We start from the raw sequence: 17373 nt of genomic DNA on the forward strand, positions 1-17373 counted from the left end.
TGATTCTGGACTGAGGGACATTCTTGAGGAAAGTGGTGTGTTCGGAAAGAACACAGCTGAAAACATCATGAAGGGAAAGGGATGGAACCGTGTAGCCCGTGCACACAAACTTACCTTTGAAGCACTTTGGAGAATACTGTGGCCAACCTTTCTGCAATGGGTGGATGACAATGATAGCACAATAGACAAAAGTTGCTTTGAGTTGGCAGACACACTGTCCGAACACATACGATGTGGAGAAATTGAGGCAGCTGCAGCATGCTATGAAGATCTTGTTCTGAAAGTTGGAGAGGTTCAAGATCTCCTTGCTGAGTTTGACCAGGCTAATGAAGACAAACCAACATTTACCTTCTGGCGACAATACATGGACCTTGTGTCTATTCTCCTAGCATTCACACGGGCACTAAGATCTGGTGACTGGAATCTTTACATGTCAGCCTTCAAGAGCATGATGCCCTGGTTTGCTGCATATGATCACACCCACTACACAAGATGGGGTGCTGTATTCATAGCAGACATGGAACATCTGGCACAGACAGCACCATGTGTCTACCAGGGCTTCCTTGATGGTGATTTTGTAGCCAAAGAGGCGAAACACAGCTTCAACAAGGTGCCATTTGATCTTTGCCTTGAGCATATCAACAAAACCGGAAAGGTTGCAGGAGGATTGGTAGGCATCACTAGAAATGAGACAGCTAGAAACCGTTGGTCTATCACCTACAATGAACGTGCATCTTTAGCACAGGACACTAGATCCCTATTTGGACTGACACATGATGGAGAAGATGATGAAGACAACCACAAAGACTGCCTTCCATCAAGACTCAGAAGAGATAATGATGATGTCATTCAACTTGTAGACCAATTCCAGAGATACCATGTCTTCCAGCTGGAGAATATGTATGAGTTGGTGTCTTTGACAACCGGTGATGTTGCTTCAGAAGATATACTGAATGACCTAACACATGCTGCAGAGTCTGGGAAACAAATGGTAACTGAGCTGGTGAAAAAAAGAATGAGCACAATGAACACAAACTTCCATAACAGCCTCACTAAGAGAAAACTCAAAACATTCTCAAATCTTTACAGAACAGACAGCAAACTTGGCAAACTCAAATCTAAGTGTGTGAAACCTGACAGGGATATTTTCCGTCGCATCATTGTATCAATGGATAGTGGCAGAAAGGTTAACATAGATGGGCTTCTCCAAGAGGAACTGTGTGAAGTCCCCCTTTCACTTGCCACAACAGAGTCAATGCTCAGACCTACTAGCAAAGCTGACTTAGCCACCATACTACAAGCTGGTGCAAAAGAGACCGGGCTAAGTCCATCTCTTGTGAGAACATGCACTATCATTGATGGGATGGCTTTAGTAAGAGCAATAGGAAAACCTCAAAATGCATCAACCTTTGGGGATTATGCTGATATTTTCATACAGAAAGTGACTGGCAATCTACATGGTAACATTACTAGAGTGGATCTAGTCTTTGATCAGTACCTACAGAACTCCATAAAGGGTGGAACAAGAGAAAAACGCAGCACCACGCAGCGAAAAATTCGCACCATTGTAAGTAATGATGTAAAGATGCCAGCTAACTGGAATAGCTTCATTGAAATGGACGAAAACAAGGCCAACCTGACACAATTCCTTTCTATTGAACTTGAAAGGCATGTCATTCATTATGGTCTTGAAATTGTAATAAGTGGGGGATTTGATGATCCTGAAAAAGTGGCAACGGCAGCTGGGATTGATGTTTCCCACCTACGGGCTGCACATGAAGAAGCAGATACCCGCATATTGCTACATGCTGTTGATGCCACAACCAAAGGGTATGAGAGGCTCATCATTCAGTGCAGAGACACAGATGTACTGTTGTTGCTTCTTGTGTTTGCACACCTGCTGAGCCCAGAAATTTGGATGAAAGCAGGAACTGCCAAGAAACCACGCTACATTAAAGTGCATGACATTAAAATGTCAAATGATATTTTGGATGGTCTGTTGGCTTTTCATGCCATTACTGGATGTGACACTACCAGTCAGTTCACTGGAATAGGAAAAAGGACGGCGTGGAAAGTGTTCCAGCAGTGCCCTCAACTTCTCCACAACTTTGGTGAGGAAGAAGTACCAAGTCCAGCTGTTCTATCCTCAGCCGAACAGTTTGTCTGCAAACTGTATGATCCAAAAACAACCAGCACTTCAATCCATGATGTTCGCTGTGCCCTGTTTCGGAAAGTGAAAGCCAATGTGGATACTTTGCCACCAACTCAGGATGCCTTGTCTCTGCACCTCATGAGGGCCCACTATCAAACAAAGATTTGGAAACAGTCACTGGTGACCCATCCACAGTTGCCCTCACCAACCAATTGTGGTTGGCACATGAAGGATGGAATGCTTGTCCCCCAGAACAGCTATATTTGACCAAAGAACCTGTACTGGCCAAGTGCTTGGAGCTGAAAATATGTGGATGCAAGGAAAGTGGAAGTCAGTGCAGTACCAGGCAGTGTCAATGTCGAAAAGGTGGAATATTTTGCAGTGGGGCATGTGGGTGTGCCTGTGCAGCTTGGTGCAAGAATACTGAGGTACTCACATCATTATTATTGAGTTTTGCCACATTATATGCAACTATATTGTTTTAGATTATTTGGCATGATATTGTTTTTCCTGTTTTGTAGATTATATTTATATTATGCCTTTGGATGCATGCATGCATGTTTTGTATTGGGAAGCTATTCATTATCAAAACAGTAAACTCTTCTTTTGTGTCCCTGACCAGGACTCAGACTGAGCACATGGACATGGTCCCTGGGTGCCTTCTGTTGGCTACATTTCCGCCTTGACATTAAAGTATAACTTGTGCAGCCTTGCACTGTCTCCACCTATAATCTTTAAACTTGGCTTGACTCATTCCCATAGATAGGGGTACTGATTGATAGAGGTTTTGGGATATAATGTTATGTTTCCAAGCTGATATTCTATTTGAAAACTGGTTATCTTTAGGCGGAGATTGTTTTTTTCCTGTTCTAGTTCTGTTGTGTCTTACACTTTACAATAAATGTTCATTCTGACACTTCAGCAGACATCCCATGAGTGTTAGCTTTCATTTGATACCATTTTTATGTATATGGGCCTTGTGGTTGTGGAGATATTCAACATTTATTGTTGGCATGTCGTGTTGCGCAGGAAACCACAAAATTGGCCTAAAATTGCTTGTACAAGTCACACAAAAAAAAAATCAGCTTGACAACCACCCTAATATCTTACCTATGTGTGTCTTCTAACTAAAAAAATAGGGTGACAGCTTGTACCAAAACATGTCCGCAAAAGTCTTAACGGAAGCCCTTTTCAGAATTGGCCCCCTGACTACTCCGGGAGCGAAGCGTGCGGAGAGGAAGCCGCAAGCAGTGCACACAGTCAGCCTCCTCGAAGGCTGACTGAGCATGCCTCGCTCCCATGCAAGCTACACACATAGTGTGTGTGTCCTCGGCCGTAATGTAGCGTTGGCACGGAGGAACACAATGTTTGAAACGCTTGCTATCGCCCGTTCTCTATCTATGTCAAGCACTCAAATAAAAGTGAAGCAAACTGGCTTCGAAAAACAGTGCTGACGGACAAACAAACACACAGAGCACGACTGAAAGGCAGAAGCTGCTGGATGCATTCACCGCATGTGCTTTATAGCTTCCTGGTTCCTGACGTCACCCCGTCCGTGACGTCACACGCGATTCTCTATTGGACTGATTACACACGTGATTCAGAGCGTGGGCACGCTGGAGGCGTTCCCAAAGCGTAGTGACGCAGCTCGACGTTCCCGAAGGGGAACAAATGTTTTGGTTATTAAAAAAGTTTTAAAAAATTAAATGAGGAAATGTCAGGCATAGGTGGGCCTTGCAAAATTGACCCGAGAAGGAGGTGGGCCCCGGCGTAAAAAAGGTTGAGAACCCCGGTTCTAGGAGACATTTATGTAGCTTCTGAAGTGCAATATTAAATAGAAGGAAAAAAAATTACACACACACATTAATATTCAGGTTTTAAACTATATATATATATAGTTAAAAGGGGGGGGTGGAATCTCATTGTGGAATAAATGTTTTCCTCTAGTTCATAGTTCACGTTGGCCACAATTATTGGCACCCCTAGAAAGTTGGCTAAGTAAAATATCTCTTTGAAGTATATTCCAGTATATTCCATGACTTTCAGTTCCACAGGATTATAAATATGTGAAACACAAAGGCCAAATGCCATTAATCATCCATCACAAGGAGTAAAACCAAAGAATGTAGTTCTGGTGTGAACCAGTTTGTTGAGCTTCACAAAATAGAAAGGGGCTGTAAGAAAAGAGCTAAAGCATTGAAAATTCACATTCCCACCATCAGGGCAATAATTAAGAAGTTCTAATCAACTAAAGATGTTACTAATCTGCCTAGAAGAGGATGTGTGTCTATATCATCCTAATGCACTATATAAAGGAGAGTTTGAGTGTCCAAATACTTTCAAAGGATCACAGCTTGAGAATTGCAGAGAATCGTTGAGTCTTGGGGTCAGAAAGCCTAAAATAAAATTATCAAACAGCCTGTACATCAGCACATGTTGTTAAAGTGGCTTTCAAGAAAAATCCTCCTCTCTCATCCAAAAACAAACTCAACACTTGTCAGACATGATTGGAACTTCAAACAGGTCTTCTATGGTCAAATGAAACTAAAGTTAGCTAAAACAGGGATTAAAAAGTACCCCATGTCCACGGTTAAAAATACTGCTGGATCTTTAATGTTGTGGGCCTATTTTTCTGCCAGAGGTCCTGGACATCCTGTTTAGGTACATGGCTTCATGGATTCAATCAAAGGAAAATGAAAAGTTGTGAAAAATGGCCACTGTCCCCCTCTGTTCATTGACACTGGTGTCATGTCTCTAATTTTCTGCTGAAGAAAGTTATTACAAAAAGGTTAATTTTGGACATGCAATTCCCTGATCAGCTACTAAGGAAAAATTAAAGGTTTTGAAAGTTGCACACTCTCCTCCCCTACGTTTTAACACTGTTTTTATATCTCTATCTAACCGATGGAAAAAGCTATTACAAAAATAATATTCATTTTGGAGATGCAATTCGTTAATCAGCCACTAGTAAAATAAAATGTTTTGAAAAATGTCCACTGTCTCCCTCTATTGATTGACTCTGGTCTCATGTCTCTATGCACCTGCTGATAAAAGTTATAACAAAAAGAAGGTTAATTTTGACATGCAATTCCCTAAACAGCCAGTAGGGGTAAATTGGAAGGTTGTGAAAAATGCCCACTGTCCACTTCTATTGATTAACCCTGATCTCATGTCTCTATATTCCTGCTGTAAAAAGTTATTACAAAAAGAAGGTTACTTTTGGACATGCAATTCCCTTTTCTACCAGTAGGGGTAAATTGGAAGGTTGTGAAAAATGTCCACTGTCCCCCTCTATTGATAGAGACATGTGACCAGTGTCAATCTTCCTGCTGTAAAAAGTTATTACAAAAAGAAAGTTAATTTTGGACATGCAATTCCCTTTTCTACCAGTAGGGGTAAATTGTAAGGTTGTGAAAAATGTCCACTGTCCCCTTCTATTGATTGACACTGGAGTCATGTCTCTATCTTCCTGCTGTAAAAGTTTATTACAAAAAGAAGGTTAATTTTGGACATGTAATTCCCTTTTCTACCAGTGGGGGTAAATTGTAAGGTAGTGAAAAATGTCCACTGTCCCCTTCTATTGATTGACACTGGAGTCATGTCACTATCTTCCTGTCGTAAAAAGTTATTACAAAAAGGAAGTTAATTTTGGACATGCAATTCCCTTTTCTAACAGTAGGGGTAAATTGGAAGGTTGTGAAAAATGTCCACTGTCCCCCTCTATCGATTGACACTGGTCACATGTCTCAATGATCCTGCTGACAAAAGTTATTACAAAAAGAAGGTTAATTTTGGAAATGCAATTACCTTTTCTACCAGTGGGGGTAAATTGGAAAGACGTGAAAAATGTCCACTGTCCCCCTCTATTGATTGACACTGGTCTCATGTCTCTATCTTCCTGTTGTAAAAAGTTATTACAAAAAGAAGGTTAATTTTGGACATGTAATTCCCTTTTCTACCAGTGGGGTAAACTGGAAGGTTGTGAAAGATGGCCACTGTCCCCCTCTATTGATTGACACTGGTCTCATGTCTCTATGATCCTGCTGATGAAAGTTATTTGAAAAAGAATGTTAATTTTGGACATGCACTTCCCTAATGAGCCAGTAGGGGTACTGGCTGTCTCCTGTCCCCTTCTATTGATTGACAGTGGTCTCATGTCTATAGGCCCTTTAACCCTTTCATGCATGAATTATGGAAAACATTATCTAAATTATTTTATTTAAATTTTACCATGACGCTAAAATTGAGTTACATTTTCATAAAATTCAGTTTCATTAAAAAATGATTTACCTGTCCACGTATGAGGAAACAATGCAACAAAGGAGTAAAATGGGACATAAAGCCACAGCTGACTATAATATATATATTATAGATATATTATATTATATATATTATTTATTATTTATATATATATTAGAAAGGCTTTACAAATAAGCTATATATATATTAGGGCTGTCACATGATTAATTTTGATTAATCACATCCAAAATGTGATATAAAAATTACATAAAAATTACAATATAATAAGAATAATACACATTGTAGGAACAATAACAATAGTTACATATGTGCAGAAACCTGTTAGCAATATAGGCAAATCATAAAAAATAGCTGATTGTATGAACTTATTATACTTTCAACCTTATCTTATTTACACTGTCCTCTGGATATTCTAAATTATTCTGTACTGACTCCTTGACCTGTGCTGTACCTGTTTGGCAGGCAAAATGTAAATTTGTCTCCATATGTATGTGTAAAGTTGCCATTTAATGATATAATAATTCATTTTAAATGGTTATTTGTGTTGATATATTTGTTATTTTACAATATAATACAATTTATAGCATCTGTACCATGCATGAAAGGCTTTACAAATAAGCTATTACAAAAAGAACGCTCACTGAGCTACAGCAAAAAAAAAAATAAACGAAGAAAACTTGCACTTTTCCCACGGTCCCTTACTGAACGCTCAGCTGAGAGCGAGCTCTCCCGGCTTAATGCACATTGCGACGGGTTGTGCGGGGCAGTGCTCATTATACATAGCGAAAATACAGAAAATGAAGGCTGTGAAACATGATCAGCTTTGCCCTTTTGGCGGTCACACCGTTTAGACTTTCTTAGGGCAAGTCTTTTTAAAGTTATTGGTGTTTATCGCTGAATGTGTGGCGAAAATCAAAAACAAAACCAATTTAACCCCGGTCTACATCAGCGCTGTTAATAACAGAATTCTGAGCAGAATTTGAATGATTTTCACTGATCTTTCAGCAACCTTAATTCATTCTGGGCGAAATCAAACACTTTTCACTGGATCTCGCAACACTGTGCAGTAACAGTATCGCGAAATCAACTTTGGTTCCCGAGGCTGCTTTGAGCTTGGACAAGCGTGTTTGTGTTGCGGTCCGAGCTGATAAACGGTCCGCGCTGCGCAGCTCAAACATGGCGCGCTTTGGTTTCTCTTTCGCTTCGTTTGCCGTTTAATGTTTCTCATATGAAACAGAAATAGCAGCACTTATGAGTTGAATAACGCGGTGGTCGCGCCATTGCGACCGCTCACAAAATTTAGTCGCACCGGCAGAATAAATGCGACCATTTGGTCGATGTCTGGAGCCCTACAAGCGCTTGTCAAATCTGCCGTCTATTGATGTTGCGATCTCCGGTAGATTGTTGTTGTTCTTGGCTCTCTTGCTTTTCTTTTTTGACTGGCCCGCCGCCTAGTGGACAAACTAATTAGTGCAAAAACGTACTCGGTTACTAACGTAACCTCGGTTCTCTCTAGAGAGGGAACGAGTACTGCGTAAGAAGTATCTTACGCTAGGGGAAAATCCTTTTCTGCGAGATATTGAAGCCAAAAATTATCCTTAATTTTGAAATAATGTAAAGCGCGTTGCAGCAGCATACAGACATAGGCGAAACAGCTTGCGCGCCTATTGGCTGCTCTGCGGCAACTGCAGCAGCCTATTAGAGCGAGGCCTGACGCGACGCCAGATCCAATGGGGGCATTTCGCGCCTTTTGCGTCGCTTCGCGCCCTTTTCGTAGCTTCCCGCCTAAAAGGGCGTGGTCTAGACCTATAAATATCGCTCATAGGCAGCTATTATCTGGTTTTTCATCATCAAAGCAACCAGAGCGTGCGCATGCACGGCAAGATACGCAGTACTCGTTCCCTCTCTAGAGAGAACCGAGGTTACGTTAGTAACCGAGTACGTTCTCTTACAAGAGGGAACGAGTACTGCGTAAGAAGTATCTTACGCTAGGGGACCCAGTGTAAAACGCCGTGCATGCTGAGATCTGACACCAAAGACCCAAGGGCGAAAACCCGGGGTTCATACAGTTCATAATCACCTATGGAACTCACAGGGAGTCCGGGGAAGAGGGAGGGGCAATGCCGCACTCTTCCACATAGTGCAGCGTCACTCAGACGCTAAGTAAACGTACATACAGGGCGGGGTTACGGCCTGAGCTGACGTAAGAATAAGGGTCTTCACACAGTTTGCTCAGACACATCTTGTGCTATCACTTTCACTGTCGACCCTAGAGCTGTGCTCAGTAGACGCAGCATTCCGAGCTGATAACATCAGGTCAGACAACACTGAACATCTAGACTGACAGCAATCTGGCCTGTAAGGCGGGAACCTCCAGGTTGTAAAACCTTATAAATGTAGACGGAGAGGCCCAGCCCGCCGCCGTACAAATATCTTGCAAGGCAATCCCACTCGACCACGCCCACGATGAGGCCACGCCCCTCGTGGAATGTGCTCTGACACCTAGCGGGCACTGCATGCCCTTGGAAGCATATGCCAACGCAATAGCATCAACTATCCATCTGGATAAGCTCTGTTTCGACGCGGCCAGTCCCTTGGGACGCCCGTAAAACGAAACAAAAAGCTGCTCTGTCTGTCTAAAAGCAGACGAGCGAGACACGTAAGCTCGTAATGCCCTGACTGGGCATAGGAGGCTCGCGTCCGTTTCCTCATCATTGACCGGTAGGGCTGACAGCGCGATGACCTGTGCCCTAAACGGTGTGTTGAGTGATTTTGGAACGTAACCATGTTTGTGTTTGAGTATGACTTTTGAGTCATTAGGTCCAAATTCCATGCACGTCGCGCTCACAGAGAGTGCGTGCAAATCCCCTATGCGCTTCACTGAAGCGAGAGCCAGCAGAAACACGGTCTTAAGAGACAGGTATTTCAAATCAATAGTCTGCAGAGGCTCGAATGGTCCACCTTTCATGGCCTCTAGTACCACAGAAAGGTCCCATACGGGGACTGTGGGAGGTCTGGGGGGATTTAGTCTTCTAGCTCCCCTCAGGAAGCGAATAACTAAATCGTTCCTTCCTATTGACTGACCTAGCGTTGTGCTCGAGAACGCTGTTATGGCCGCCACATAGACTTTGAGCGTGGACGGGGTTCTGCCCTTGTCCAGCAGCTCTTGTAGAAAGGAAAGCACCTCCATCACACCACAGTTAGTGGGTGACGAGCCGCGAGCTGCGCACCAGCCCGAAAACACTGACCATTTTGAGGAATAGAGCCGTCTCGTAGACGGGGCTCTAGCCTGCGTGATCGTGTTTAATAGTCCTTTAGGGAGTTCATCATATATTCGCTGGTGGCCCAGACATGAAGGGACCACAGCTCTGGGTGAGGATGCCAAATCGAGCCGCTGGCCTGAGAGAGAAGGACTCTCCTCACTGGTATCGGCCACGGGACAGTGCTCGTCAGCTGCATCAGCGCTAGGAACCAGGGCTGGTTTTCCCAAAACGGCGTTATCAGCAGTATTGAACATCCTTTTTCGCTGACCCTCTCTATCACCTGAGGTAGGAGAGAGACGGGGGGGAAAGCATAGAGATGACGGCGGGGCCATTCGTGGGCCAGCGCGTCTCTGCTTTTTGAGTAAAATTCCAGACAGTGAGCGTTGTTCGGAGACGCAAACAGGTCTACTTCCGCTCTGCCGAATTTCTTCCACAGTAGTTGTACTGTCTGTGGGTGTAGAGACCATTCGCCTGCTGGAACATTGTTCCTGGACAGTCTGTCTGGCCCTATGTTTAGAAGCCCCGGCACATGCGCTGCTTTCAGCGAGCGCAGGTTGCGCTGAGCCCATACCAGGCGGCGTTCTGCAAGTCTGTATAGGTTTTTGGACCTGAGACCGCCCTGGCGACCGCCCTGGCGATTTATATAGGAAACCACTGACATGTTGTCCGAGCGGTTTCCTTTTATTTGGGGACAGAAGCGCATCAGCGCGTTCTGTACTGCCAACATTTCGAGGCAGTTGATATGCAGGAGCTTTTCCCGTTCTGACCACTGGCCAAAAGACGGTCTGCCCTCGAGCAGAGCCCCCCATCCCGAGGTGGACGCGTCCGTAGACACCACTTTTATTCTCGAGGAAGTCCCCAGGCTTACACCTAACTGGTACCAGTCGATTGCTCTCCACGGATTCAGGGCTGTGACACATTACTGATTGACCGTGATACGAAGCCGACCGGGCGCCCACGCTTGACGCGGGACGCGCGCTTTCAGCCAGAACTGCAGTGGGCGCATACATAGCAGACCCAGCTGCAGAACTGATGACGCTGAGGCCATGAGACCCAGCATTTTCTGAAATTTTTTGAGCGGGACAGACGCGCCGCAGCGGAACGAGCCCGCTGTGCGCTGAATGTCTGCTGCGCGCTGTGGTGACAGCCGCGCTATCATTGACAGCGAGTCCAATTCTGTGCCCAGGAAGGAAGTTTTCTGACTGGGGGATAGTGAGCTCTTCGCCCAATTGACTCTGAGACCCAAATTCTCGAGGTGATCGAGTAACATGGTCGTATGCTGTACAAGCACTGAGCGAGACTGCGCTAGAATCAGCCAATCGTCCAAATAGTTCAGTATGCGCACGCCTTTCAGTCTGAGAGGAACGAGCGCTGAGTCCATGCACTTCGTAATGTACGGGGTGCCTGGGACAAACCGAACGGCAGGACTGTGTACTGATATGCCTGGCCCTCGAAGGCGAGTCTCAAAAATCGCCTGTGACGTGACGCTATCTGTATTTGAAAATACGCGTCTTTCAGATCCACTGACACGAACCAGTCTCCTTGGCGAACTTGCGCGAGGATTTTTCTGGTCGTGAGCATCCTGAACCGACGCTTCACCAACGCTTTGTTCAGTTGCCTTAGATCTAATATGGGTCTGTGACCCCCGTCTTTTTTCGGTACCAGGAAATATCTGCTGTACAGCCTCCCTTCGCTTTGAGCTTGAGAAAGGGGCTCTATGACCCCTTTGCTCAATAGTTTCGCCACTTCGGCTCGAAGCAGGTGTGCTGCTTCTGTCTGCATTGTGGTCTCGACGCGCGCTGTATAGCGGCGCGGACGTCGGTGAAACTGTAGCGAATAGCCTCCTTTTATAATGTCCAGCACCCATTTCGAGACCCCTGGAAGCTTTTCCAATGCGTTTGCATGAATAGCTAGAGGCTGAATACGAAGCGCGCTCCGTTCTTTCATTAACGGAGTGGTTTCGGTATGCTGTGGCACCAGAGACGTGCTCGTGACATTCGGGGCGTGGGGCACGCTGATAGCGGGAACTATTATGTCTGTGTGTGTATGTGGTTGTGTGGCAACAGGCACATTTAACACACTGCAAACACCGTTCGCCTGCATACACGTTAGTTTCGTTTGTACAGAAACCTTTTGACGTGCATAATGTGATGTCTGTGGGCACTGTTAAGTGGACACGTTTACCACATGTGAAGCGCAATCGATCTGAGCCGATTTTATGTTCGCAGGGTCTGTATGACAGGTTGTGCTTGTGTGTAGAAATGAGCACTGGAGGAGTGGGCATTTTTGACTACACGTGAAACACCATCGGCCGTGGCCGGGACTCCAGAAAATACACTCTATTGGGGGTTTATCTGGGTAGCCGTGAAAACAACCTTTGTGTGCAGGCAAGCGGGCGACAGAACCGGCTTGTTGGCTGCAGCAAACACTGGAACAGTCACATTTAACACACTCCAAACATCGTTCGCTTGCATGGAGCGAATGCACGCTGATTTCATGCAAAACGTGCTCGTGATATTTGAGGCATGGGGCACGCTGATAGCGGGAACTATTATGTCTGTGTGTGGATGTGGCTGTGGGGCAGCGGGCACATTTAACACACTCCAAACAACGTTCGCCTGCGTAGAGCGAATGCACTTTTGGTTTCGTTTTCACAGAAACCGTTTGACGTGCATAATGTGGTGTCTGTGGCCACTGTGAAGCGGGCATATTTACCACGTGTGAAGCGCAATCGATCTGAGTCGATTTTATGTGCGCTGTGCTTGTGTGTAGAGATGAGCACTGCTAGTGGGCATTCTTACACGTGAAACACCATCGGCCGTGGCCGGTTGTGAAGCGCAATCGATCTGTGTCGATTTTATGTGCGCTGTGCTTGTGTGTAGAGATGAGCACTGCTAGTGGGCATTCTTACACGTGAAACACCATCGGCCGTGGCCGGTTGTGAAGCGCAATCGATCTGTGTCGATTTTAAGTGCGCTGTGCTTGTGTGTAGAGATGAGCACTGCAGTGGGCATTCTTACACGTGAAACACCATCGGCCGTGGCCGGTTGTGAAGCGCAATCGATCTGTGTCGATTTTATGTGCGCTGTGCTTGTGTGTAACGTTAGAGATGAGCACTGGTTAGTGGGCATTCTTACGACACATGAAACACCATCGGCCGTGGCCGGGACACCAGACAATACACTTTATTGGGGGTTTATCTGTGTAGCCGTGGGAACGACTTTTGTGTGCAGGCAAACGGGCGACGGAGCCGGTTTGTTGGCTGCAGAAAACACTGGAACAGTCACATTTCCTGGAACTGGACGAGCGAATAACTTTGGTGGGGGTCCGGCAACAGCGGGACTCATACACCGTCGTTTTCCCAGTTGTGCTAGGACGATTTCGGAGGCTCAGGTTTCAACTCAATCCTGGGCCGCGGGCCGCGTCTGGCGGGGCGGCGGCCAGACGAGAAAAACGTCAGAAAGCGTTAACCACGGGTGCCTCTCAGCAACGGTGAGAGACCATGTTACGCAGCGCTGACGCGGCTAGGCGGCGGCGAAAGCGCGGCGAAGCAGGTTTGACGTCTGACGGCAAGCTTTAGAGGGGAGGGCCGACTTAGCACGCCGTCCAGCGGAGGGCAGACATAAGTGGGCTGCTATCGCCTCTTCTGAGCAGCATGCGCGTTCCTGCTTTGGCGGGAAACGGAAATCAGAATCAGAAACCTCTTCCTCCTTCATGGCCCCCCTCGTCAGCGGCGTCGATGGAAGCGGTGGCAGACAGCGGCCGCTTTACGTCCGGAACAGAGGCTGACGAGGTCGATGAAGCAGGCGGGCGAACCGGCGAGCTTTGTCGGCTGGGGGAAGTGTCCGGGGCCCGCTGGGCACGGCGCTTTTTACGGCGCTACACCGCGGCGGGCGGGGGAGCAGTCTCAGTGAAGAAGGCATGGCAAGTCCTCAGAGTCACCATTGGCATCTGCACGAGCCGTATGAAGGCATCTTTAAAAAGACGCTTTGCTCTTTTTAGAGAAACAGTGTGTATCGCAGCGGCGACACACACTGTAGATTATAAAGGATATAGGCGCCGGAAAGCGCAGCAGGAATGCACGGAAGGCGGCGTGGCCAGCAGCTTCAGTGGCTCGTCCCGCTGAGATGCTTGCAGTCAAACGGCGGCTTCTTATCCGGCTCCAGCGATGCGTGTGCTTCGCTTGAAGGATGAAAAATCAGATAATAGCTGCCTATGAGCGATATTTATAGGTCTAGACCACGCCCTTTTAGGCGGGAAGCTACGAAAAGGGCGCGAAGCGACGCAAAGGGCGTGAAATGCCCCCATTGGATCTGGCGTCGCGTCAGGCCTCGCTCTAATAGGCTGCTGCAGTTGCCGCAGAGCAGCCAATAGGCGCGCAAGCTGTTTCGCCTATGTCTGTATGCTGCTGCAACGCGCTTTACATTATTTCAAAATTAAGGATAATTTTTGGCTTCAATATCTCGCAGAAAAGGATTTTCCCCTAGCGTAAGATACTTCTTACGCAGTACTCGTTCCCTCTTGTAAGAGAACCAAGACAACACACATGCACGCACATAGACACATGCACGCATACAGAAACACCCCTCCCCCTTCCCATTCCCCTCCCCCACTCACACATATGCTTACATATGCATTTGTCTAAATTATTCTGATGTCAACATTTTTTTTTTTCTAAAATAAGTGCATTGAAAGTCTATGCTGTAATGATGTTCTTACAGTGTTATTACTTGTTAATAATATAATATTATATTAAGACAAAGACAAACAGGCAAAAAGCTTTGCAACTCCCCGTCGGGGAATCGAACCCCGGTCTCCCGCGTGACAGGCGGGGATACTTACCACTATACTAACGAGGAGCTCCATAGCACTTCCTTGCTGATAAAGCCTGAAATACATAGTAATAACATGGTAATAAGCATTATAACAGCCATTCACAATACACTTTATAATTTAAGTCATTTGTCAAAGTTAATTATATTTTATCCACACTATTTTACTTAATCTTACTAACCTGGAACTCTCTAAAGAACAAAAAAGACTTGTCCATCCAGCATTGCTCAGGAGTTCACTGTGTAACAAGAGCAAAAACAAACAAAGTTATCTTTCTAACAGCCAGTAGGTGTAAAAAAAAAAACCCAACACAACACACATGCACGCACATAGACACATGCACGCATACGGAAACACCCCTCCCCCTTCCCATTCCCCTCCCCCACTCACACATATGCTTACATATGCATTTGTCTAAATTATTCAGATGTTAACATTTTTTTTATTTCTTAAATAAGTGTATTGAAAGTCTATGCTGTAATAATATTATTACAGTGTTGTTACTTGTTAATAAGTAAACTGGCAAAAAGCTTTGCATCTCCCCGTCGGGGAATCGAACCCCGGTCTCCCGCGTGACAGGCGGGGATACTTACCACTATACTAACGAGGAGTGGCTTAGTGGTCACATGGTCCAGGCAGTACAAAAACCATACTACGGTTAACAATGTGTACTCATGAGCTTTCAATGTTTACTTGGTGAGCAATTTTTAGGACACCATACACCGTACACCAGCTGAAGAGAAAACGGTGGCCTTCTGATGTAATTTCCTGAGGTTTTGTTACTTCTTGTCTTTACATACTAGCAAGTCTTCCAGTCAAAATGTTTCATACAGTTGAGGTCACAAGTTTACATCCCCCCTTAGAATCATTAAAAATGTTAATTGTTTTACCAAGATATGAGGGATTGTACAAAATTCATGTTATTGTTTATTTAGTAATGACATGAATAAGATATTTCACATGAAATTTGTTTACATATAGTCCACAAGAGAAAATAATAGTTGGATTTATAAAAATGACCTGGTTTAAAAGTTTACATCCCCTTGATTCTTAATACTGTGTTGTTACCTGAATGATCCACAGCTGTGTTTTTTTGTTTAGTTGATAGTTATCCATGAGTCCCTTGTTTGTCCTGAACAGTTAAACTGTCTGCTGTTCTTCAGAAAAATCCTTTAGGTCAGACAAATTCTTTGGTGTTACAGCATTTTTGTGTATTTGAACCCTTTCTAACAATTACTGTATGATTTTGAGATCCACCTTTTGACACTGAGAACAACTGAGGGACTCATATGCAAGTATTACAAAAGGTTCAAACTCTCACTGATGCCTCAGAAGGAAACACTATGCATTTAGAGCCGGGGGTAAAAACTTTTTGAATTTGAAGATCAGGGTAAATTAAACTCATTAAATTTTGTCTTCTGGGAAACATGTAACTATATTCTGTAGCTTTTGAAGGGCAGTACTAAATGAAAAATATGATATTTAGGCAAAATAAGAAAAATGTACACATCTCCACTCTGTTCAGAAGTTTTCACCCCCTGACTCTTAATGTATGGTTTTTCCTTCTGGAGCATCAGTGACAGTTAGAACCTTCTGTAATGTAGCGTATGAGTCCCTTAGTTATTCTCGGTGTGAAAAGATGGATCTCAAAACCATACAGTCATTGTTGAAAAGGGTTCAAATATCCAAAAATGCTGAAAAAAACAGAGAATTGTGGGATTTTTCTGAAGAACAGTGGGCAGGACAAACAAGGAAAACACAGCTGTGGATCATTTAGGTAACAGCACAGTATTAAGAATCAAGTGTATGTACTTTTGAACCGGGTCATTTTTATAAATTCATCTATTATTTTCTCTTGTGGACTATATGTATACATATTTTTTTGTGAAATATCTTATTCAAGTCAGTACTGAATAAACAATACCATGCATTTTGTATGAGCCCTCTTATTTTGGTAAAATAATTAACATTTTTAATGATTCTGAAAAGGGTATGTAAACTTTTGACCTCAAATGTAAATTTGGTTTACTAACTGGACAAAAGAGGGCTGAACAAACTATTCATTATCGCTGTAATACTGTAAAACTGTTTACTATATAAAGGTGCAGTCACATTAGAAATATTTCAGCAAAATTCTGAAAAGGATCCAATGTCAATAGTTTATCCATCAGCTCACACATATCACAGAAGGCACTTTTAAAGCAATCAGCTTTTCTAGAACTAGAACTGGAACATGAGCTAAATCTGTGTAGGGAATTGTTTGCCCTCATGCTAACCTTCTGAACACATGAATTCCTATTTTTATTTTAGAGAACTGAAAATAATTTTTGTCTTGAATGAGAGGGAGATCAGCTTATTAACACTTTCACAGAGAAGGTTTAAGCCTAGTCCCAGACTAAAATACATGTCTGAGCTGTTTCAAAAAAATATCTCAGTGTAATTGTTTTGTCTCAAGATATACACCTGCTTCAACTATGACCTAATATAATATATAGGTTTAATATAAGCCTTGTCTTTCAAAGCAGTCCTTTAAGTTTTTGTTTTTTATTTTTGGTTCGACCAGCAGTTGGAATTATTTTAGAAAATTCTTATGTTAGAAAAAACCTTAATACCTTGTTATCCAAATTATTTCATTTTTTTAGAATACGCATTAGATTTTTTTATTCAATGGTTAAAATTCACATAAAACCTTTCACATTTTTCTGGAGAAAAACAGCAACAGAAATGAAAATGCAAATTTGACTCTGACAGTAGATAGGCTTACTCAACAGCAAAAACAGCTGTTTCCACATGAACTGCTGTACATAAAGCAACACTGTTTTTTATTCTATTAACTAGTGCGCCACCTAATGGTCAGACAGTGCT

The 17373-nt window shown here is 44.0% G+C and overlaps 2 non-coding genes across 2 annotated transcripts; both read right to left on the reverse strand.

Moving 5' to 3' along the window:
- Nucleotides 1–14462: 14462 nt before the first annotated feature.
- On the reverse strand, nt 14463–14534 carry trnad-guc (transfer RNA aspartic acid (anticodon GUC)). The gene has a single exon. It is a non-coding gene; the product is annotated as a tRNA-Asp (tRNA).
- A 512-nt stretch (nt 14535–15046) lies between these two features.
- trnad-guc (transfer RNA aspartic acid (anticodon GUC)) lies at nt 15047–15118 on the reverse strand. The gene has a single exon. It is a non-coding gene; the product is annotated as a tRNA-Asp (tRNA).
- Nucleotides 15119–17373: the final 2255 nt, after the last annotated feature.

This window comes from Garra rufa, chromosome 19 (genome assembly GCF_049309525.1).
Source record: "Garra rufa chromosome 19, GarRuf1.0, whole genome shotgun sequence".
Lineage (NCBI taxonomy): Eukaryota > Metazoa > Chordata > Actinopteri > Cypriniformes > Cyprinidae > Garra > Garra rufa.